The sequence below is a fragment of the Condylostylus longicornis genome, unplaced genomic scaffold (assembly GCF_029603195.1).
Source record: "Condylostylus longicornis isolate FDR11 unplaced genomic scaffold, ASM2960319v2 ptg000100l, whole genome shotgun sequence".
NCBI classification, from domain to species: domain Eukaryota; kingdom Metazoa; phylum Arthropoda; class Insecta; order Diptera; family Dolichopodidae; genus Condylostylus; species Condylostylus longicornis.
The window spans coordinates 38,720-64,062 of record NW_026578068.1 but is presented as its reverse complement, the minus strand read 5'-3'; the positions used below and the strand labels follow the sequence as shown (position 1 = coordinate 64,062).

Sequence of the window (25,343 nt, the reverse complement as noted above, 5' to 3'; positions counted from 1 at the left end):
GAAAATCTGTCATTGAAAAGCATTAATCGATTCTTCTTTCCCAACAAAATTACCAATTTCCTCACTCTCTCTCTCTTCAAAAATATTTAACTTTTGATTCTCTTTACAAATTTAAAATATTGAAGAGACCAGCTACATAATGTAGTATGAGTTTATATTGGAATGTTTAATGAAGAGTCAATTCAAAATCTTAGCTAGAAAATATAATTAATACCCATATCCTGTATATAGGTTTAATACTATAACGTTGAAACTCATTGAAATATTTTCTTATAAAATATTCTAATATACCGACCGATGCAATTACGAAAAACATAAGTTTTAATTTGAAAATTCGAACTTAAAAAAAAATTAATTCTGATGAAATGACAAGCACTATTAAATTTAATTAAGAAGAAATTATTTGGATTTTAAAAATTATTTAAGATTTAAAATGAAAATCGTACACAATATTATTTATTAAGAAAGCTATTAGCAATATGTTTTTTTTTCAAAACCCGAACTAGTATAAGTATACTAAAACTCTAATATTTCTCTTGTGCCTTTTATCAACACCATAATTTAATTGGACAACATTGTCTTATTTCATTTTTATTTTTTTTTAGGACATTAAAGCACTTTTTATATCCAACATTAACTTTGAACTGCTAAATAATTCTACCAACAAACACAACTTATTTTATTTCAAGAAAAATAAAAAAAAAATAAAAAAATAAATTGGAAGTTTAGAACAGGAAAAGTCATTTTCCATGTTTGTACTCTTAAAAATTGTTTCATCATTCTGAAGGTTATCTTGTTGTTTATACATACTCGTATATATGTATATGTAAATATCTTTACTCATAATATAGATAGAACATGGAAGTAGTGTACATCAGTCCTAAATTACTTTAGTATAATGTTAGTATTAAATTAAATTTATTTTAATATTGACTTATGTAATATATTGTATTACATATGTATGTATATGTATGCAATATTCAGGAGTAGAAACAAGATATACGCACTAAATAAATTGAGTTTTATGTAAATTTAGAAAATATAATAAAATCTTTAATTTTTGAACTTAATGGACTTCTTCATAATATTTTTAATAATGTAAAATGTATGGAATAGTGCGTGTATCTGTTTATTTAATCATAAAATATATTATACTGTCATTTATTATGAAGAAATATAAAAGTATAATGATTTTTATTATACTAGTTAAGTAGGTTATACCTTAATACATGAGTATACTTTTAATATTTAATTTTGAATGTCTATAGTTAATTATTTCATTTTCTTATGAAATAAATAGGTTATAGGTTAAGTCTCAATTATTTAGTGATAAAACGACTCCGATATTCTTTGACAGAAAAAAAATTTTATTTTTTAATTGAAATAAAATTAAAATAAAATTAAAGACAAAATTGTATAAAAATTAATTAATAAAATTGTAAATATTGGCTTCAATAATAATTTCAAATGATATTTTTAAATTTAAAAATTGAAATTGAAATTCGCAATTTTAAAAATTTATAAAACAAAAATAAGGTGAAGATTATTATAGTTCAAACACGCTCGAGACCCACCCTCCTGATGAACTCAAGCAACTCAAGGTGAGGACCAGAAGATCGCAACTCCGCCACCTTTAGAGCGAAGTCCCCAGGAGGTGCACCAAGGTCTCCCCATACTCCCTACAGAATCTGCAAGTATCCTCATTTTACAGGCCCAGCCGACTGAGGTGTCTCCTAAATCTGCAGTGACCCGTACAAATTCCGCTGAGAATTCTCACCTGATTCTTGCTTATCCCTATAATTTCCTTAAATCGCTTCTGATCATAATTTCCCAGGAGCTCCTTGGCTTGCCGCAGCCCCGGTACACCAGTCCAGCACTCCGAACGCCTTCTTTCTGATTAGTTCGTTTAATTTGTAGATTTTTGTACTTAACGTAACTCATGATTCAAAATTAACGTAAAAGTAAATTTAACGTGACTCATTTTTTATAATTAATGTAAAAGAAAGTAGATTAAGATTAGAATATAAAATGAATGACTTTTATTAATAAAACACTAAGAACTAAATTTAGGCAGATAGTAAGTTAAAATATTGGAATACTGAACACCAGAGGCCACCCTGTTTGTTATCTTATTAGACTTGGCTTAGACAAATACAGTGTTCATCAAATTTTATTTGAATACGGCTAAGCTTCAATTGACGTGTAAATTAACAATTAATTTTTCTTCTTTAAGTGCCTTTTACACATCAGATTTTATCGAAATACAAAGAAAAAAAAATTCAAAATCGAAATTATCGAAAAAATTATTGTTCAGTTAGTTAATTATTTAGTAGTGCAAAGTGGTACTGTTAAGGCACAGACATTTCAACCGAATGGTCTCTGATTCAAAGTCCGGTATAAATGAATTCATTTGAAAACTCGCAGTACACCCTAGCTCGGTTTTTTTTCAAATTTGCAAAAACATTTACAAAAAATTTTTATTACACAAAAAATTGAAATCATCAAAGGAAATTTAATAAAAACTTTTTGTAAACTTTTTAAACAAAAAATATTAAAAAAAAAAATTCTGTTTTTGCTTTTATATTGGTTATAAATTCAAGTACATTATTTGATTTAAAAGCAAATTTAGATTTTTTTTTTAGTATAAAAAATGTGATTCCCTTTTATTTCTCATTTTGTTGGTACCGACGTTTTATATTATTGTGTACCGACATTTTAAAATAAAACAAATACGAAAAGAAAAATCAATTTGGTGTTTTGATCAACAAACTGTGCAAATCATAAAAAAACAAAAAAAATGTTTTTTTTGTTCAAATCCTTAATTCTTTTGTTCAGCTGTGTGTAAGGATTCAATATTATAATAAACAAAAATCAATTTAGTAAACCGATTTATTTCAAATAAATGACAAATCTCAACTTTGATTCACTTCCTTTTATTCCCTAAATTTCATACTTTTATTATTTAAGTTATAAAAAAGAAAAAGTGTAACTTTTCTCTGTTTTCTTAAAAATAAAGAAGTTATTTTAAATTCCATGATAAATTTGAATTTAAAAATGCTGTGTTAGAACTTTCAATATAAAATTAATGTTAAATATTTTGCATGTAAACTACATACTTATATTATGTACTGACACGCACGTATAGTTACTTATATTTTAGCTAATGAAAGTTTTTGGAACCGAGCTCGTTTTTCCCTTGTGGAATTAAGAAACACACCTAACGACCTTACATTGAATGAAAGGAGTAATAGTATATTATTATATTCCTCTTGTGTTAAAATGCTATGCAGATTCTTATTGCAAGTAAATAAGATGACACATCCTTTCAACTCAAGCTCCTTCCGAATAATGATATTCTTGGAATTATATAACAAGTTTTTAGCGTAATGTCTACAGTAGTACATTGTCATATATATCACCGTGTCGATTTTCGTTTGTAAGGGTAAAAATTAAAAAACAACACGTCCCTATAGCAACCTTTTTTGTGATATACGAACTTTAAACGGCAAAACTTCGTATTAGACATAAAACGTTATTTTTAAGCATATGCCCTAAAGATGGTACAACAAAAGCGTATAGTCAGTTTCATACATTCTATTCTTTACACTTTTAGTTGAGATACCGTAATTTTATTATTTGTAATGTTTTGAAAATTAATTTTAGAATGTTTTTTTATGCCAAACACAAAGGCGTTGTACAATACAAAAACCAAATCCGTAAGAAACTATTTTGCGGAAATATTTAGAATTTTATCTATGCAAGAAAACCGAAGTTGAGTTTTAAAAAGAGTTTCTTGCTTTGTGATTTTTACATACTAACACACCGAATCATGATATTAATCTTCTTTATCTTGGTTTAAGAAAAATTTTTGTTACACTTAAAAGTAGAAAAAAATAAAGCATGGGCCAAACCAATGGTTTGTAAAGAAGCAGCACTTTTCCTTTCAACAAATGAAAATACTGTTTTTAAAAGAAATCTACTACATTATTTAAATTAGTATAAAAAAATATATAAAATTATTGCATACTTTTAGGTTAGGCAAAAAAAAAAATTGAAATTAAAAATTGAAATTATATGATTGCATTGGGCAGTTAAGTAAAAGAGTTAAGGAAAATAATTACATTTTTTAATGGCACAATATTTACTGTAAACGTTCTGAATCTATAGAAATTTTGAAAAGCTTGCAATTTCGAAAATACAAAGTACAGAAATTTCAAATATAAAGGGGAGTAAAAGTTTCAGATGCACGGATCAGGAAGATGCACGGATAGACGGACGGACAGTGTAAAGTAAATAAGTTATTTTTTGTTAAATTTTTTTTTGGAAAAATGCTAAGGACTTAGAATAATTAAAAATAAAAAAATAAAAGAAACGAAGAAAATAAAATTCTTTAAAAAGCAAAGATGCGTGAAACTTGGAAGAATTTTATCAAATTCATTGTATCGTGAACATTTTAACACCTTTATACACCGAATAATAATTTGTTTACGCAGGCATAACACCTTCTACCTTTAAATTTTATATTAAAAATTGCAATATTTTAACAATATATGTTTAGCTTTGTGTTACCTATGTAATACATACATAAGTATATAATACATAATACATAATACATACATAAGTATATAATTAATACAAATGAGTATCATGTAAATGCTGCAAATATTTCAGCATTTTGCAACTCTTATGCATTAAAACATTCATACTCTACCGTTGTTTAGCATTTCAACGAAATAAATACGTTGAAAATAAAAAATTTCTTAAAAATTTAATTCGATTTTTATTTTTATTTTACACAATTTTTTCCACTCTATAAATTTCAAATTTTCATGTCTTTTCCATTTTAAATTGGACTTTTTTTCAAAATGTGAATAATCTTATGTTTTGTTTTTTCAACATATTTTCCAATACATGACTGCAAATTTTGGGTTTTAAAGTACATACCCAAGTAAAACGTATAATTTTAATGAGAAAAGAAAAAAAAAACATCAATTAAAAATATTGATGGATAATTCAATATACTTACATTCGAATTATGCTATTATGAAATTCTTGTAATTATTATGAAAGTCTCATAAATAAATTATGAGAATTTCAAAAATCTTTGCATGCTGATCAACATTCCAAACGATCACTTTTACTAGTACTCTCGCCAAATTCCTCATTAGCTAATTTTGAAAATTAATACATATGTACTAAATTTTGACCAGCTTATAATTGCTACGTTGTTAACGTTTTGCACAAGATTTATTTCAGATTCTATGGGATATAGAAAATAAGCGTTAGTTAATGTACGTTGAAAACTATAAATTTTGTTCATAGTAAAGTTCCATATTCCATGATCCGACTTGTTAATTGCGTTACTCGTATATTAGAAAATGTGTAAATTTAAGAAAACCCAGATATGCATTTTTATAAAAATCGATATGCAAAATTAGCTATTATCACATCACGTCCCATATTAAAATGTGAGCATTTTTAACCTACTATTTTTAATTAATGGTAATAGTTGTTTCTACCCTGCCGATCTACTGATCCAGAAAATAAGTAGCTCCAGAAATTAAGTTTGCTCCAGAAAATAAGTTGAATGACATGATAATTAAGAAAACCCTTTGATAATTTTCGAATTTATGAAGTTGGCTTTCAAATTTCCGAAATTAGCTTTCAATTTTCTGAAGTTATTGTTCACAAATAACTTTTCATAAATTTAGAACCAGTAAAAATTGAAATACTAAATACAGAGATTTTTCTTTTAAACGGAAGTGATTTCTTTTAGAAAATTTAATCCCATGTAAAGCTGACTAAATAAGTAATAGCTTTCTCTTATAATACGCAATGCGGTCGATAAATATAAAGAAAGCAAATAAAAATAGAATAAATAAAAGAAAAAACCCAAATAAAATTGCAATACTATTTCAAATACTATTTCTGTTGTTTACGGTTACATTCGATCTAAATTTATTTTTAGGTTCTTTCTTCAATTTTTTCCATTTCAATGATTATTTTTTGAGCAGCAAAAACAAAAAATAAATAAATTATCTACCTTACTATACAAACTGATAGAAAATAAGTTATATAGAAAATAAACCGTAGCAAAAGTTCTATGATTTGCAATGTGAGTCTGCAAAAAAAACCGTTATTAGAAATATTACAATTTGCTACTTTAAAACTTCAAACGAACTGCGATTTTATAATGTGGGTCAAAAGTTCAATTAAAAGAAAACCATCACATACACGTGCTTTCATTTGACAACAGCTTTGATATAATTTGGTCAAGTTTACTATTTCAGTTTCTCGAGGTTGAGAAAATTTCTTATTATTCTGAAACAAGTCATAGTTTTCACAAACTCTTTCATCAATAAAATTTGGAAGTTTTCAACCGAGTTTTCAAATTAAGTTTATGGTTCAATATGCTAGCTGAATTTTTGATATCTTTGCTTATTGGTCCGAAGTATCGATTAATTTTTTGTGATTTTCCTGTTTTATCACCTTGTTCCAGGTATTCCAGCTTCAATACATTCATGCTTCAAACAGTTCATGCTTAGAAACACTGCTTTAGTCACAGAAATATTGAGATATTGAAAATTTCTCAGGGTGCCAAATTGTTCTCTACAAAAAAAAAATCAGAAATTGTTGTAGGTTTCATGAAAAATATTTTTTGGAACAAAAGATTTGGTTTTATCTTTAAAAAAAATCCTTTTTTGTGTTTTTAGATAGTTTTATTTTGTATATTTTGTCTTCTTTTTCTTTTGTATGCCAAAAAGGATATTAAAGATTTGCATTTTTATTTTGATATCATTGTACATAGTTATATTCCAGAGCCATATGTATAAGTTCATTTTTTTTGGGTTCGATTCATTGAAATCCTTTATGAAAAGTAATATAATTTACTCTACACACATTGTAATATGTGTGTACCTATATAGGAATCTCCGGGGTATTATAACGTAAGAAAATCGATGTATAAATTATTATTTGCTTGTATAACGTATGTACATATCAGGTTAATACTTACGCCAAAATATATCTAACTTTATATAGATAACGGTAATATAGATACAAAATTAATATACATATTAAATAGGTATATGTTTGTGTATTTACAGAAACTTAAGATGAAACCGATAGATGGTTTTTATGTATAATAAATTTGCATTGATCTACATAGAGTAAGTGGGTTTCTTGTTATTTTATTTTTCGATTGGATATCGAATATACATACATATTCATATTATATACATTTAAACAATAACAACGGATTTAAATATAATAATGATGTCTCTACATGTAGTTTAAGAAGATATTTTCTATTCTTACAATATTATACAATTAATATACATATATGATTCCTATATATAGGAATCTATGTGGAATAATGCAAAGAAAGAAAATTCGAATTGAAATTAAATTGGAAATGTCATTTAGGAATTGAGTTAATTTTCCAGGCATAAATTAGGTTTTGTTTTAAAGAAATAATTTTAGAGTTGAGGAAAAGTTTTATGTGTATAAAAATGCCGACTCGATTAGAGAACATAAATATCACTAAAAATCATGGACGTGCTGTTACTACGGAAAAATCTGAAATCTAAAGGTATTTTTAGTCAATTTAAAATGTTTAGATCCTCAAGCAGTTATCTATATTATATCTATTATATTCCAAAAAAAAATTTAATAAAAGAAAAACTTTAGAACTTTCGAATGTTCTTAATATTATTTTATTCTTTACGTTGAAGTTTGTTTACAATCGAGTTTGAAATATTTCACATGAAAATATTCTTGAATATTGTTATTAGCCTTCAAATGGAAAATGAGACCTCTGGGATTTTAGAAAATAATTCGCAATCTAATGTAACCTTAAATAATATATGTACTTCGTTATCATATTATATTGTATATCATACGAGTATGCCTGCTACTTCATTATATCGGTAAAATTTATAACATGTTATATCTACTAGTTATATAACAAATTTTGTTGCCTATTTGCATATTTGTTTTTAATCAAAATGTTTTAACTTCTTGGAATATTTCGCGAAGCTTGTTGTTTTTCATTTTGTTTTCCTGTTTCCTCTGAAGGTCATCCTAAATAATAATTTAAGAACCAATCATCTATAAATATTTCCTTTCAATTACATTCTAATGTAGATATGTATATTGTTTTTAATTTATACATATATGAAATATGAGTCTCCATAGACCTTATATAGCCTGTAAGCATATATATACATCAACTAACTAATTTCCATTTAAGTATTAATTTAAATTTATAGTTCCAGAGATTATTAAAGGAAAGTAAATATTTGCATACTATTTTATACATATATTCCTATATTTATACTATTGTCTTATACAATATAAGGACTATATAAAGCTAAACCTAAGTTTAAATATTTCTTTAATTGAATTTTTAATCTGTCTAGGATAAAAAACGGAAAGATAAAAAATAAAATTTTTTTCAATCTATTTGTACCCACATTTAATGCCCATAATATTTTAAGTTTTTAAAAACAAAATTCAATTAAATCATCTCTTTGCATGTTGACATTTTTGGAAAATAGGGATTTTTCTTTTGCAAATACTACATACATACATATTTTATAACTTTTGTTCTAACTTTGAATATTGAACAGTAAAAAGTCATGCATTATGAGCAAATATTATCATAAAATTTCATTTTATATATGAATATTTGTCTTTCGATTTTAAATAGAAAAAAATTAGAAAACGTTCATATAAGAAATAATAAAAAAAAAATGATTACAAAATAGAAATTGCAATTTGGTTGATATTTCAAATATAATTAATTTTTTATTTACCTTAAAATAATATTAAAGAACGCTTGTCCGAGTTGAAAAATATTTAAATTCCATTTTTGATTAGAACATTGAAATTTTAACAAGTAAAAACGTTTCAGTCGGTATAAACCGATTGAATTATACCCTGCACCTTTCGTTATTGTGTAGCAATTACTCGAACCTGTGAGATCATTCTATAGAAACTTCACGGACATGTCTGACCTATAATTGGACATCCGACTGCCAAGTTTCATCAATCTGACCTTATAATTTTTCAAAATATTTAAAATTAGCTTTTGGAGTTGTATGGTAAGTACCTAAACCTGTCAAGCAATTCCATCAAAACTTCACAAATATATCTGATCTATAATCGGACACACAACTGCCAAGTTTCATGAATCTGACTTTATTATTTTTCCAAATATTAAGAATAAGCTTTTAGACTTGTATGGGAGCTACTCGAACCTGTCAAGCAATCGCACCAAAACTTTAGAAATATGTCTGACCAATAATTGGACATACGACTGCCAAGTCTCATGAATTTGACTTTATTATTTTTCCAAATATTTAAAATAAGCTTTTGGGATTGTATGGCAAGTACCCGAACCTGTCAAGCAATTCTACTAAAACTTCACAAATATATCTGATCTATAATCGGACACACAACTGCCAAGTTTCATGAATCTGACTTTATTATTTTTCCAAATATTTAAAATCAGCTTATGGAGTTGTATGGCAGGTACCCGAACCTGTCAAGCAATTCCTCCAAAACTTCGGAAATATATTTGACCTATAATTGGACACATGACTGCCAAGTTCCATGAATCTGACTTTATTATTTTACCGAATATAAAAAATTTGCTGTTGGAGTTGTATGGCAGCCACCCGAACCGGTGCAGCTATCCCATTATAATTTTTAGAGCATGTGTAGAATATAATTGGACACATGTATACAAAATTTTATATTTATAGCTTTATTAGTTTTTGAAATATTTAAAATAAACTCTTGGAGTTGTATGGCAGCTACCCGAACCCGTTGTCCGACTTAGTCCAATAACAATAGGGTTCGTCCTTGGCACAAAAGAAAAAACTTGTGAAAGTTTGGTGTCGATTGCATTATTCGTTTTTGAGTTATCGTGCGATCGGACGGACGGACGGACGGACGGACGGACGGACGGACGGACATGTCTAAATCGACGCAGAATTTTACGCTGAGCAAGAATATATATATATGTCCATACCGCAGATGACTCCTTCAAGTAGTTACAAACTCCATACCAAAGTTAATATACCCTTCACGAAGTGCAGGGTATAAAAATGACTTGAATATGATATTGAAATAATCAAGTTAGTATGCTCTAAAATTATCAAAATTAACATACTAACATTTGAAATGGGCGCCGGGAAACAGGGGCGCAATCATAATTCTATGATGCAATGTGCAGTGTTTATTGCGTATTATTTTGGATATCCCATAGTGCACCGAACAAGTAAGAACCAAGCCTACCTGCATACTAATCAGTTACAATATTAGAATTTATTCCAAAAATTTAACTCAGAATAGCAGAAATTTTAAATTTTATGACAGGGGATTTCTTTAGGATTTATATTTAAATTTAAATACTATAATCTGTTATGAATTGGAACAATTTCCATTATTGTTTCTTACACTTATAACATACGGGGTTTTATGCTCTATTTTAGAAAAATACTCTTTATTATTCATAAAAGAGTTTGCAATGAGCAATTCCTGCCTGTTACCTATAATTCCTACACAATTTAATTAAAAAGCCCCTTATATATAATAACATTCGAATATAAAAAATTATTTTCCAAGAAAAAATAAATTACTTTCCAAAAAAAAAATGTTTATAATTTATAATTATTATTTATAACTTCTGTGAACTATAATATAAGAGGGTAAATGATATAGCAATAGATTTTACTATTGGAAACTAAAAATGATTTACCAATATCCTTATCGATTTTTGTTTATATTATTAATATCCTTTAGCAAATGAAATAATAATATTACAGCAAAGCAAAGTTCAAAAAACAAAAAAAAAAGACTAAATTAAAAAAACATTTTTGTTTGTATTCCGATATCGAAATTATTCTGACCTCAAAATAAGCACTTAAAATTAAATTATTCTTGATCCTCTTTTTATACATTCAATGCAAACCTAATATTCATAATATGTATGTAGAAAAATACTGGAAATTATTTTATGTCCCAATAGGCTCATATTAATTATATGTATGTGCATTAAAAGTTTAAATAAAAAAATCAATACGAATATTTTATATTTACATTTTTTTTAATTTTTAACTAGGAAATTTCAGCTCAAATCAAGTTCTAGTAAAGTACACAAATTATATAATTTTAAATGGAAAAAATTTAAACGAGATCTCAATTGAAAATTTTTCATAAAATATGAATTTTACATTAACTTCTTTAAAATAATTTTAATTCAATAATTAAATTTAATTTTAATTTAGTTAATATATAATCAAAATTCGATAGAACATTGCTGAAATTTAATCGCTATGGTTAGGAATATTTTCTCGTATTTATGCATAAAACATTTGGCAGGCATTAACTAATTATTACAATCAACAAATCTACATTATTCAAAAATATTATTCAAAATGTAGAACCTTGGAATTTAACCCGATGTAAAAAAGAGTGTCTGTCTTCCAACTTTTTCATTAAAATCCGCTAATAATAAATTTTAAAATAAATATGTTTTTACAAATAATTCTTAAAAATATTATTCTACTTCTCTTATTTAAATAGCTCTCAAAGAAGTTTTATTCATTACACAAAGCATTGAGAATTGGAGGTGTTAAAATGTAAAAAATTAAGAACATATGGAAACTATTAAATAATTTACATATATTGAAGTGAAAGAGTGAATTTTGTGAAATTTCTTTCATTCAATAATTGAAAATTTTTACTACGGGAACAAACATTCGAATAGAAACACAAAATATAAAGCAACTTTGTTAGTCTTATTCATGCATTTGTGACCCTAATAATTCAGTTAAATAGGCATTGTTCATTATATTTTATACTTGCATTCAAAATAAAATTTCCTATAGGGTACACTTTAGATGAATTTATTTCCGGTCTCTTACTAAAATAAAAGTACCAAAGCAATTTTTTTTTTCCAATTTTTAGAAATTTTTTTATTTTATGTACCCTTTGTTATCTCCATTTTATGTTTAATCAAAAAAAAAAAAAAAATTTATGATCTTCAATGCAGTTAGTTTTTTGTTGATATTTTTTTTTAACAGATATTTCTGTTAAGTTTAAAAATTTATGCAAAAAAAAAAAAAGAGGGCAAATAAATTTTCAAAAATTTATTTTAAAAAATGTTTTTTATCTCAATATTCTTTTACTCTCTATAATACTCTTTTGTCTTTTGGCCATGAATTTATTAATTCCTTTAATATTTGTACAATTTTTTGTATGTAATTTTATAGATAGCATATGGTTGTATACGGTTCCATTTCTGTCCCATAAACAGAAAAGTATGTGTATGTTGCTATGTATAATTGTACAAACAATTTTTTTTTTGTTGGTAAATATCTTTGTGATAATAAAGTTCATGCGAATGAAACGCATTTGTGCCTATACAAATATTGTATATAAATTTTATACTATGTGAACATTGTGAGTAGGGTCATTCATTTAGAATGCAAAAAGAAGATTGTAAATGTTATTAAATTTTTTAATGTTTAAAAATTTAAAGAAGCTAACCATAATTGAAGAATATTGTGACTCAACCACAATAGTCACGTTTCTTATTCTTATTCCTTTTGAGTTTTTTTATTCCTCTGTTGTAGCTATACTTGAACACCTTTTAATATTGAAATGCCTACTATAATACTATATTTCATTCTAATCTCAACACAATATTTGCTTACAAAACACCATTTTTTCAACTTCCATATTATATCTTATTTAAATAAGTGTTGTTTGAACAAGACTTATTTGTTTTTTGTATTGAAATAAATCTTGCATTAACTGTATGGTAAGCATTATACATGTAATTTTAAATACTTAGTATAAAAAAATTAAATTTAGACTATGTTATACCTAAAGGTATAAATGTCTATAATATTCTAAATGTGTTTTTACTGTCAAACTGCTGAAAAACAAATTTAAACCAATGGCAATACTTTTCCGCCTTAGTTTAATGAATAATTACGAACCGCATTGCATTACAATAAGCGAGGCTATGAAACGGCACCAGATGGCGTCTATCGAACTTTCGGCAGGAACACACTTCTTCATGCTAGAGAAGTGAAAATAAAATATTTTTAGAGAGATATCTGTCGGTTTTTCTGTCAGTTTGTCTGTCTGTCTTTTTGTGATCAGTCTGTGTGTGCACATCAGTATTTCAAGTTCAGTATAATCGATTTTCACCAAACTTTATATCTGAGTTTATTTTGGGGATGAGACAAAGGCTAAATTTTATGTTTTCGTCTATTTTAATTTTAATTCTGTTTGCTACCGCAAGTAACTGACGAACTTTTCTAGGAATTTGGAAGGTTAATAAAACGAGACTACTAGAAAATTATTCCTTTTTCAAATAAATATTCAAAACTTTTTTATAATACTATCTATTACGTTACATTTAATTTTAATATACGATACTTTACATTCAAATAGTATAATTTTTGTTCATTATCAATATAATTTGAATAGAATCAGATCCCATTATTATAATTTTTTTTTTTCATTTTTAAAAACTATAATTATTGAAAAACAATAACTATTTCTAATTAATTACAAAGGGAAAACGAACATATAATTTTTCTAATTTACATTTTGTATTTTTTTTCAATCTCTGTAACAAATAATAAAATCTAATATTGCTATATCCGTTGTCCTAATTATACAAAGGATGATGCATTGGGTTTTTAAATTACTATATGTTTATATAACATTTAAAATTTTTTGCTCATATGAAATAATTTGTACAAAATGTTATAACAAATTATTCTCTATGTATTTGCATTATCCATTTTATGATATAAATAAAAACTAAATTTTACATTTTTTTCGGAAAATAATTCGGTCAATTTATTGTTGTTATCTTATTTGAATTTTAATAATAAATGGCTGATATTTAAAATAGTAATGCATTTGTTTCAAAATTTTCTAAAAATTAAAAATATTTATTTTTCAAAATACAAGTAGGATACACACATATACGCGAATATGTGTAAATATTGTGCTATTTACACTCAAATATTTTAAATGAATTAACACAGTTTCTATATTATAATTTAGAATATACATAATTTTATTCTATTTTAACTAGATATTAAATTAATGTAGATTTTGATCACGATTCTATACTTAAATTTAATAAAATATCAATTAATTTATAACTATTTATAACTTTAATATTAAAAAATCCATAGAGTATTAAAATTATTACACCTTTGGGAATCGTTAAGTTAAATTTTGTGGTATGGTATTGTAGCAAAATGGTTTAGAAATGGGTGCAATTTTTTATGTGATATGTGACCTTACAATTTAATGTTCTCTAAATTGGAGTCATTTTATCGATAGCTATATAGTATTTAACTATATTAACATAATTAAAGAGATTTTGAGTAAATACAGATATATTATTATGTACACCTATATATACGTGATAATATGTAGGTATACAGATATATATGATAATCATTCGATATGTGACAAGTCTAAACTATATTTTGGGTCTGAACTTTATTCCATTTTGAGAAACATCTTCATGAATTTTATGATCCCATATACGTAAAATGTATTGTTGCGATTTAGTCGTCAATACTGCTAACATTCAGTTTTTATTTAATTTCTTATGCAGTGAATTTAATTAGAAATTTTACTTATAATATTTTCCCATATAAACACTAAATATTTTGAAATAATTGATTATTTTATTAAAATTTTGCTATAAATTCAAATTGTGATTGTTATAATAATTTTTTGTCTGTAATAAAAAAAAATATGATTAATTTGATTTTGTACAGGTTCATTCCTTCTAAACTCTAACAATTATTTCGAAAATATTACACAAAAAATATCCAATATAGTATTGTATATATAATAATTATTAAGTACACATTTACATCAATAAATTAAATTTATAAATTTGTAATGATTACAGTTATGAGAAATTTATATAAGTCATTTATGGACATAAAGGTTTCCATACTAAATACGAAGTTTAACATGAAAAAATCTTCAAAAAAAAAATCGTATCTTAAAAAATTAAAAATAATTTTTTTTTCGGAACTAATAAATCAACTAAAATTAATTACACAAGGCAATACGGATTGCGATTCTTATTCATAGAAAATTCTATTCATACCATTTAGATTAATAGGCACACACACATAATAAATGTATTACTTATACATGTAACATAATAACATCATTGTTAAAAGCTGATTTAATGATGCAATTTATTACATTATTGGGCCAAATTTACTTTATAAACAATAATCAATACAAAGTAACATATTTGGAAAATAATTGGAAAATTATATGTTTGCATTTTGGTAATAATAATTCTAAATTTTCCGTTTATATAGAGACTCCAATAGTATTCACATCAATATATAGTACATATGTATGCATTACAATTTTATTCAATAATTTCAAAAAAAACATGCATTTTATTGTGTAGATTTATTTAGTATACATATATGTATGTTTGTGTAATATTTGCTTTGTATAACAATGTATAAATTGTTAGATTTTGCCTTTGAATTAATTTTATTGTGCATATAGATATATACATACATAACATTATCAGGATTCAAAATACAAACAATATTTTGATATTAAGGATAATCAAAACGAATTAATTCATAATTAGTATTTAATAGTTACTTTAAAATTATAATTTGAAATAATTATTATTGTATCAGAAGAAAAAAAAGAAAAACAAATATATAGATTCTATTGTATTTCATTATAATTAATATTGTGATAATTTGAAAATCGGATTAAATATGAAATTTATATTTATGTACATAATTTAAAAAAAAAATTGTGGTTTATTCGGTTTTATTAAGATTAATAAGATTAATTATTAATATATTTGATAAAAACAAAAGATTATATTATTTTTATTGATATCAAATGCAGCAATTAAATATATAAGCGTAAGATTATAAGAGTACATAAATATTTTTTATATGAAAATTTCGAATTATCAGGATTAGTTATAATTTTAAAATTAAATTTTTAATATTAAAAAATTTTCGATTTAAAAAAATATTATTGTGTTTAGATTAAAAACAATATTTTTTATTAAAAGGAAATAAACCACAAAAGTATTGATACAGTTAATTGACATTGATTATTCCTAGAAACCAAAGAGAGAGTTGGGATTATAAATAGTGTGGGACAATACTAACAAATTTTTTTTTTTACTTTTTCTATAAATAATAATTCACTGCTATAATGTTCTACTTATTTTCTAATAAATTTATAAAATAAAATAAGTGGAATAATAATGTTGAGGAGCTTATGCTACAATATAAAAATAACCAAGCAATATTAAATTTAATGCAAGTAACATATACCTACATCATACGTACTCATACCTACATAATCTTCATGTAATTGATAACACTTATAATATTTTCTCTTATTCATTTTTCAATCATAATTGATTCGCTGTTAAAATTGTTTTTCAATGTACAAAATTGCATTAATATAGTTGCTAAAGTATTCAATTCAAATGTAATCGATCATAAATAATTCCATTTAATTGCAATATAAAAATCAATCATTATGAAAACTAAAGAAATTAATTTTTATTAAACAAATACTTAGAAAATATTATGTTTTATAGTACAGTAATAATTTAAAACTGCATTATGGTACTATATAGGTACTGCGTACAAATCATTTACTGAATTATAAAATGAATATTATTATTCATTTTTATACCCGTGCGAACACGTCATGCTCGAAGGGTATAATAAATTTGCCTTGCCGTTTGTAACGCTAACACATGATGGTCTGAGATTCACATTTAAATGTATGTTTTTGATTAGTTTTAAATTTTGAGTTGATTTGACCATGTTTGTCTGTTCGTCCGTCTGTCTTTTCGATAACTTAAAAAATAATTGAGCCAAGCTTACCAAATTTTGGCAAATCATTTTTAATACTAAACGCCGGAGCCCAAGTTCGTACGGATATTACAGAGTTAGTATGATCAACTCCTTTTCTCTTTTAGTTTGATATTTCTGCTGTTCGCTTTTTGCTTCTCAATTTAATAAAATATTAATTTTCATTTAACAAATAACTTTTTCGGTGAATTGTATATGAATAGTTGAGATATAAAGGCAATAATTTCGCCTTTAACTCTTAACTGATAGCTGGGGTAATTTTTAAATTAAAAATGCCATAACAAAAATCAATATGAAAAATCTAAAATCCCTCCCAAATATGATACGAGTTGCTTTTATTTTAGCAAAAAGTACTCGTATCGCATGAATATTGTAATAAACACCCACAAATACTAATTTATTAATTTAAATTATTGTAATATTTAATTAATTAGGAAATTTTCATTGTAAGTTATAAAAAAAAAATTAAATTAAATTTATTATTATTATGGTTTTATGTCATTGTTACCTACTATTCATTTTTATTACTGGTCCTATTAACTTTTAGTCTGACATACCATGCCATACATGTTATTTTACAGAGAAAAGAAAATAAATAAATTTTTAACGCAATTTTATGTTTCTAATTTGTCTTTTCTCTTAAGCTAACAAAAGTCATCATGGAACGCGAACAAAAAATATGTGAAAAAATAAAGTTCACTGCAGGAGCATAAAAATATCTTGAAAAATAAATAATCTACATATATTTTTTCTGTTGTAGCTAAACTTTTTATTTATACGCTTTTATCATTTTTTTTTCTTACATATCACATTATACGTATTGTATGAATATTCGTATAGTACGGACCTAATAAACCAAATTCATGAGTGAAATCAAGAAAAGGTGCACCGAAATTTTGTCCATGAAAATTTTACAATTTTCGGAAAATATTATTAGGTTAAAGGATATTGTTAAAAGCACATTTTTCTAAACGAAATTCATTAAAATTGTTTATTACAATTATGTAAGGTCCGTAAAACTAACTAAAATTTTTAAAAATCTTTTCTTCAGAAATGATTTTATTTTTGAGATTTCGCATTATTTTATTTGAATTCATTGTGACCTACGCTAAATATGTAGATTACTAACAAGTTAATTTGCATTTAATTGCTATAAGATAAGATAAATCATTAAGTTTCCACTTTGCTCTATATTGTGCTGTTGAAACGTTGAAATTTTAGTCAATTTATTCTCATAGTAATTAAATTTACTTTTGATAAAAATTCAGTAAGCCTACAAAAGATTGTGTTTCATAAGAATTAAAATTAAAAACCGAAAACATTTAAATAAATAGATTAAAGTAACTAAAATCTTATAACTACTTGTGTGTATGAAAGAGAATTACAAATTTATTTTACATAGTTATACTAACATTATAAAATATTTCCTTTTCTGTTTCTCGAATAACTTTCCAAATATGCAGATTGTATTGTTACATTATTATTATAGTTAAAATGTCTACATAATTTTCATTTGTATAGTACAAAAGTTCATGTTATATGCTTCGCTCTGTGAAGCATGATCCATTTCAGATTTAAGTCGAAAGTATAAAAAACCAACCAAAGTACTTAGATTTGTAATTTTTCGGTTTAAATAAAATGTAATAAAGGTAAAATGAATTCAGTTTTAATAATAAAATTATTAAAAAAAAAAAAATAAGAAAAACACCATAAAATCTTAAACCATATTTAAATATCTCTTTATACTTATACAATTGCAAAAATATGTTATGGAAGTAAAATTTTTATGCATATACATACATACATTATATTATATTCGTACATTCAACTAACAATATTATTTTTTTGTATGGTTACTATACCTACCTGTAAATGTACATATACCATTTAAAGTATTTAAAATTTAAACATTACACATATTTGGTGGTCATGGTCCGATAATTTATTCATCGTCTGGCCGTGATTCCTTTTGTCGTGTGCTCATAAGGCAGAACTAAATTATCAACAGAAGTATGAATATAAGTACATAATACAATATACCGGGTACCGACTTCTGTAAGTATATACTCATACATACATATGTATATGGCTGTAGTCTTAAATTTATATAGGTTCCTATATATATATACTTTAACAGATACTTGTATATTATTATACATATTTTTACAATGGTATTATTATTTTCGAGTATAAAATTATAAAAAAAGGCATTCTTTTTTAAACTTTCTCTGTATATGGCGTATTAAAAAAAAGCATAACTTCAAAGGTTTTCGCAAAAGAAAATCAAAAATAGAAAGAAGAAAATAGTAATAATATAATGTTAGAGTGAGATAGATGTATTATATCTATAAATTTTATTATTATTAAAAAAGAAATGAAAAGGAAAACAACAAAGAGGTAATAAAATTCTTCTAAGCTTTTTAACTATATGGCATATTTTTTATTATTATATTAAATAATATACAGTTAAATATAGGTTAACATACATCTCCACAATACGTATATATATACATAAATTGCAATTACATGTGTTATACTCACATAATACAATATAAGTTTCCCAAAAATTTTAAAAGTAACTGCATATATGGTGGAAAAAAAGCTATACTATACCTTCCTTTACTTGTTGGATTGCTTATTTTTTTGTTTTTGTGTATGATGACTTTGATTATGATAATGATGACAACGAGTATATTTTATATGACGATGATAATGATTATGTTGATGGCGATGATAAAGGAGTGCTTTTAAAACAAAAAAATAAGTATTAAACTGTCTAAGGTATTTTATGATTGGTTATATAGGTAATAGGGTACCTTAACTATAAAAAGTTATTTCTTTTATTTTACTTACACACATACTTACAATAATGTTATATATTTTTGCCTATAACATATATTGTGACTACATATGCACATTATACATGATGTTTATACAATTCATATTATTATATGTGCATTTATATAAGAGGTTAGAAATTTATTTTATTACCCTATGATAATAAAATTTAAGTACAAAGGTATATAAACGTATAAGAAAATATTAACAATAATTGAAGAAGGGAGTGAAAAATGTTATAGGCAATTCAAAAATAAAAATAAATAGATATTTATGTATGTATGTATTTGTAATGGAAATCGTTACGAATGATTAGATTTTAAAAAGAAAAAAAAAATTATAAAACTTTAGTATTTTTTATTTTTCATTTTTATGTTTATAGTTAAACAATAATTTTTAATTAATATTTTACGATATGTAATTCGTAGATCATTATAGGAATGTGGGTATTTGTGAAATATGGAATAACTTGGCAATAGTTTAAGTTCAAATACTTTGTTATTTTGTTATTTTAATCAATTCGGAATGTTAGGTTTTTTCCTAATTTTCATTAATTTTAATATACATACATACAAACTTATTACATCTATAAAAGATAAAATTCTAATGAAATTCGAACTTAAATCTTCATATAAATATGCAAAAAACTTTTTAAAATAAAAAATTTATAAAATAAACTTAAAAGTTTTTAAGGTTTGAAACTGCTTATACGCATAATGCCGTAGCTAATAATAGAAACACCTAATATTTTTGTTCATAACAATCCCAAATCATTATATTGCCGCCACCATGTTTTACCGTTTTGCGCGTGAACTTAGGGTTTAATTCAGTATTTGATGGATGTCTAACGAAGGTAGGAACATCTGGCCCAAATAAATTAATTTTTGTTTCGTCCGAACCAAGGATATTGCGCCACTTCTTTACACCCTCTGGCCCACTGCACTCCGAATGAGTTTTAGCAAAAGTTTTTCTATGTTTAATATTGTTTTCACTGACATAGGGAACTTTTCGAGTTTCGCCAACAAATAAATTATTTTTGTTCAATATTCTGCGTATGGTTCTACCACTCACATTAGCCTGACATTCTTTTAAAATTGCTTTTGAAGATTTCAATGGGTCTTTTTTACATATCATTGCGATTTTTCTGTTCAGTTTTTCACTTGTTTATTGCTTTTTTTCTAGTGTTTCAGGACTGTTATTACTTTTTAAAGCTTTAAAAACTAAATGTACTCAACGCTCAATAATTGTGGCAATTTGTTTTACACTTTTTACCTTGGTTTCTTAAGTTTTTAATTATTTATTTTTCCTTAACACTAGAATGATTCGATCGACCCATAATTCTGCAATATTTTTCCAATTTTTCAAAAAATTAAATTATTTGATTATTATAATTTAAATATTGTTCAATATTTGCTTGTATAATTTAAAAAAAATTAGTTTTATTCATCAATAAAGCTACCTTCGCCGGGTGTTTCTATTATTTTGACCAGATGAAATACGGTATTTTTACTTTCAAATGGTGAATTCCCGCAGATTACAGTTTTTTAGTGACAATAAATATATTCACAATAGAACATAATATAGCAAAATAATTTTGCAAAAGATGGCATTTAATTCGAATATAATTTACAAAAGATATAAAGGAAATTAAAAACGTATATTAAGTGTTTCTATTATTTTGACCATAGCTGTATATGTATAATATTATGTACTTTTTTATACGCAATGTTTGTATTTGTCTATAAATGTTGCGAACTTGTCATTCACACCAACTTTTCGAAATATGTATAGCGAAATTAGTGTGAGTAGCGCAGTTAAATCGTATGAATTGTTTTGCGTTCAATATAGTTAAAAATATATTGCATATTCATCACGTTACGTTTTTGCAGATTGCGTTTATGAAAATCTCTACAATAATATCGTAATTTATTTCTATCAATCTCTCTATAATAATATGATACTAATTATTTTACTAATTAATTTTATATTTGTTTTACATTTTCAGGTAAGATGACTATATGTACAATGTAGCGTAATGTGAAAGTCACGTTAAAAAAATGAAAATTTTGGACAAATTTTGTGAGTAGTAACATAGCCGAATATTCACCATTTTCCTATTTAAATAATTTTTATTGTTCGATAAAATATTTTTATTTAATATAGTAGACGAAGATCGATTTGATCCAACATTTATATTGTTGGTCTATGACAGATTTTGCAATATAATTGCTTTTGCAATTAATTAACAAAATTGACTGGAACTATGCGTTTTTTTAATATTAATTAGTTTTTATTATGACTTATAGACGCAGCTCAGAATCACAATTTTTTGCAATAAGAATGTGTAATTTATGTTTGATCTATAATATAAACGATAACAATGCACAGAATGATTTATACTGAAATTTTTAGGTTAAACTAAAATTTAGTTTGGTTTTTTTTAAAGAAAAGTATCGGGGCTATACTGCTAGGATCACGTAAATTTCTAGATGAACGTATTCAAGCTGATTACGAATAATTCTTTTTTCGGTATAACAGTAAAATAATGTGCCAATAATAAACGTTTTGTGCCAAAAGATAAACAATGTGTATTAAATTCTTATTTTTTTCATATTTTTCATATTTTAATACACGTATGTAACAAACATAAACTGTTATATTTCAATTTTTCTCATCAAAAATTATGACTTTGTAATTTTAATCACAAGTTTATAAAAATTACATCTTAAAATATTTCATTGTTGAAATAATTATGTATGGCTCAAATACTCCGCCAGCATAATAGAATATTAATTCCAGTACACATTATACATACATATATGTACATAGGTAGTTACATACAATTTGTAATAAAGCACCTACTATTCTATTGACAATAAACATATTGTACCCTAGAACTGTCAAAAGGCAAATTGAAGACAATCAGACCATAAATAGATAATTGAAATTTAAATAACAAAAATATCAAGAGGAAGATAACAATTTGACAAAAGAAGTTATTAACAGTATAAAACAAAAGAAGTCAAAATGAACTCATCAAACGTTAACGAAAAACAAAAAGAAAACAGAATAAGTACCACTGTTATATTATGTATGCATGTATGTATGTGCTTCTGTAGATCTCCATGTCGGAGTGTATAAAATGATAAGTGTATTTTATTTATATACTTGTGCATAAAATAATTTTTTTTCACTCATTCTTTGAGAAAAAAATAACATACATGTATAACAACGATACTTTTTTTTCTTTATTGTTTACTTGTTTGTCATAAAAAGTAAATAAATAACTGCTTTTCTAGCAAACTGCTTAAGTAATAACATAAAAAAAAGTATTAGCCTGTAACTGTTATGAAACACATTTAAAATGTTATAAAAAATTCATCAAAATGACAAGGATTACCAGTTTTTTATGACATTCTTTTTGTTACTCTTTTACGGGTGTAGGTAAATCTAAGCGTTTTCATACTTTTTTATAACACTGTTACTGTGATTTGGAAATAAAACCGAATTAAATCTATTATACTTACATACAAGTCAATTAAAATTTCGATTTAATTTTTGCTAATAAAATTTTTAAATAATTATTGTAAAAAAATTCTAAGAATTGTTTTTTGAGTAAAAACTGAAAGTGAGCCCAATGAATCATTAGAACTTTACATTTCGGAATTGCCATTATAATTACCTACATTTCAAAAATACCGAAATCACAATTTGCGGCACAAATCCAAGATGTACCACAAAATATCCTCGCAAATTTTTATATAATTTCTTGAAAATTATGCGTTTAACCGAAAATTCTAAGTAATTTTAATTTGAAATTTTGTCTACTGTCGTATTGTTGTTTTGAATGAAAGACTGGCCAATTTCATAAGAAAAATTTGATACATTCAAACATTTTCGAGAAATACCTACGACATTGAATTTTTCAATGAAATTGAATTGCAAATCGTTCATCAATATGATCGTTTCAATTATATTATTTTCAGAAAATAATTTATTCTTCGTTATTGAGTTCAAGAATATAAAATTTTTTAAGTCGAAGAGATAACAGTTGAAATTTGAAATTAAAGCAACTGTCGAGTGACTAAAAATCAGTACAAAAATGAGGTCTGTTCTTTTCTTAATATACACGAGAGTATGAGGTTGTAGGACTTGTCGAAGAACTAAAAGGTTAGTTACTAAATTATAGGGAATATCAAGCATTAATTGATGTACAAAAATATTAGCTCATTTTGAGCTCATTTTCGTAATTCTGCACAAAAATTGAAATATTAACATTATTTTTCTAAAAACTTGTATTGATCCTGCATAAAAAAAATCGCCCTACTAGATTTTGAAGAACTATTTTTTATGTGATTTAGTTCTTAACAGCCAAATCTTAATATTTTTTCTTATATATAAAAGTTCATATTGCGTTTCACAAGGAAAGCTATTCAATTTCTTGTTCTCATAAGAGTGTATCAAAATCTTGCAGAATTCATAAAATTTTCAAACAAAACCATGATGCATGAAATGTTGAAATATAATAACTGAAACACAAATTTTTATTTTCTAAAAATTTGTATGTGTGAATGATAGAAATGACTGAGTTAAGAATAAAAAAATATTCATTACAAAATTTTCTTTCTTTTCATTATATTAGAGACATTATACAGAGAAAACTCATAAAATCATATCTAATCCGAGTAAGTCGAAGACGATGAAAATTACAATAAAAAAATTTTTTTTATAGATTTTTACTGTGACATTATTAAAACCATAGCATATGGCTTATTTTTTTTTTATTTCTGTCTGGTTTCATATTGCATTTTACATTACAAATTTTAATGCAAAATTATTATTGTATATAATGAATTGCAAAGCAACAGATGCTGTGTAAGTTTAATTCAAAATTTCGAAAAAATATCCAAGATTTTTAAAATTAATTCACAATTGGGTTCAAAAAAAAAAAAAATTTAATATTTCTTGAAATGTTTTTTTTTTGAAATCAATAAATTCGGGTTATGTGAATTCAGTGAATTGACTGTAATTTTTTGTTTGATACTTTAGAAAAGGTTATCTGTGGAAATTCTAAATCTATATGGAATAAGTTTATAATAATATTTGAATTTTTTTGTACAAATAATGTCGTTTCATCCGATATTACGTCAAACTAAATTTTTAATGCCTAATATGGCGATAACAGGCCTGATATTGCCGAATAGTCCAATATTGCAAAAAAATACAGCCAAGCCTAGTTTTGGGAGTCTCCCGTGAAAAGTTGTTATGAAAAGATTTTTTGTGGAAATCAACTGTTTTTTTGCCAATAATTATTGTAGAATATTTGAGCTTTCATGCTGAACTGACAAATAAAATTGATATTTCGCAAAAATCAAAATTAAGGATGACTTCAATGCCGAATTTATTCAAATATTTTACATTTGTTTTAATGTAACATTTAAATATTAAAAATTTACATTGAATTATTTAAAAAAATTTAAATTCATGATAATATTGTGCGTTCAGAGCTTAAAAGAATAGGGGACTAATAAAATAGAAGACTAAAGAACACAATCACAAATC

The 25,343-nt window shown here is 24.9% G+C and overlaps 1 long non-coding RNA gene across 1 annotated transcript in view; it reads left to right on the top strand.

The window, feature by feature from the left end:
- The window catches only part of LOC129614066 (uncharacterized), a 186,659-nt gene extending 164,240 nt beyond the window's left edge, over positions 1-22,419 (top strand). The window contains exon 5 of the long non-coding RNA XR_008697354.1: positions 21,787-22,419. This is a non-coding gene — a long non-coding RNA (uncharacterized LOC129614066). The remainder of the gene's footprint in view (positions 1-21,786) is intronic.
- The last annotated feature ends 2,924 nt before the right edge of the window (positions 22,420-25,343 follow it).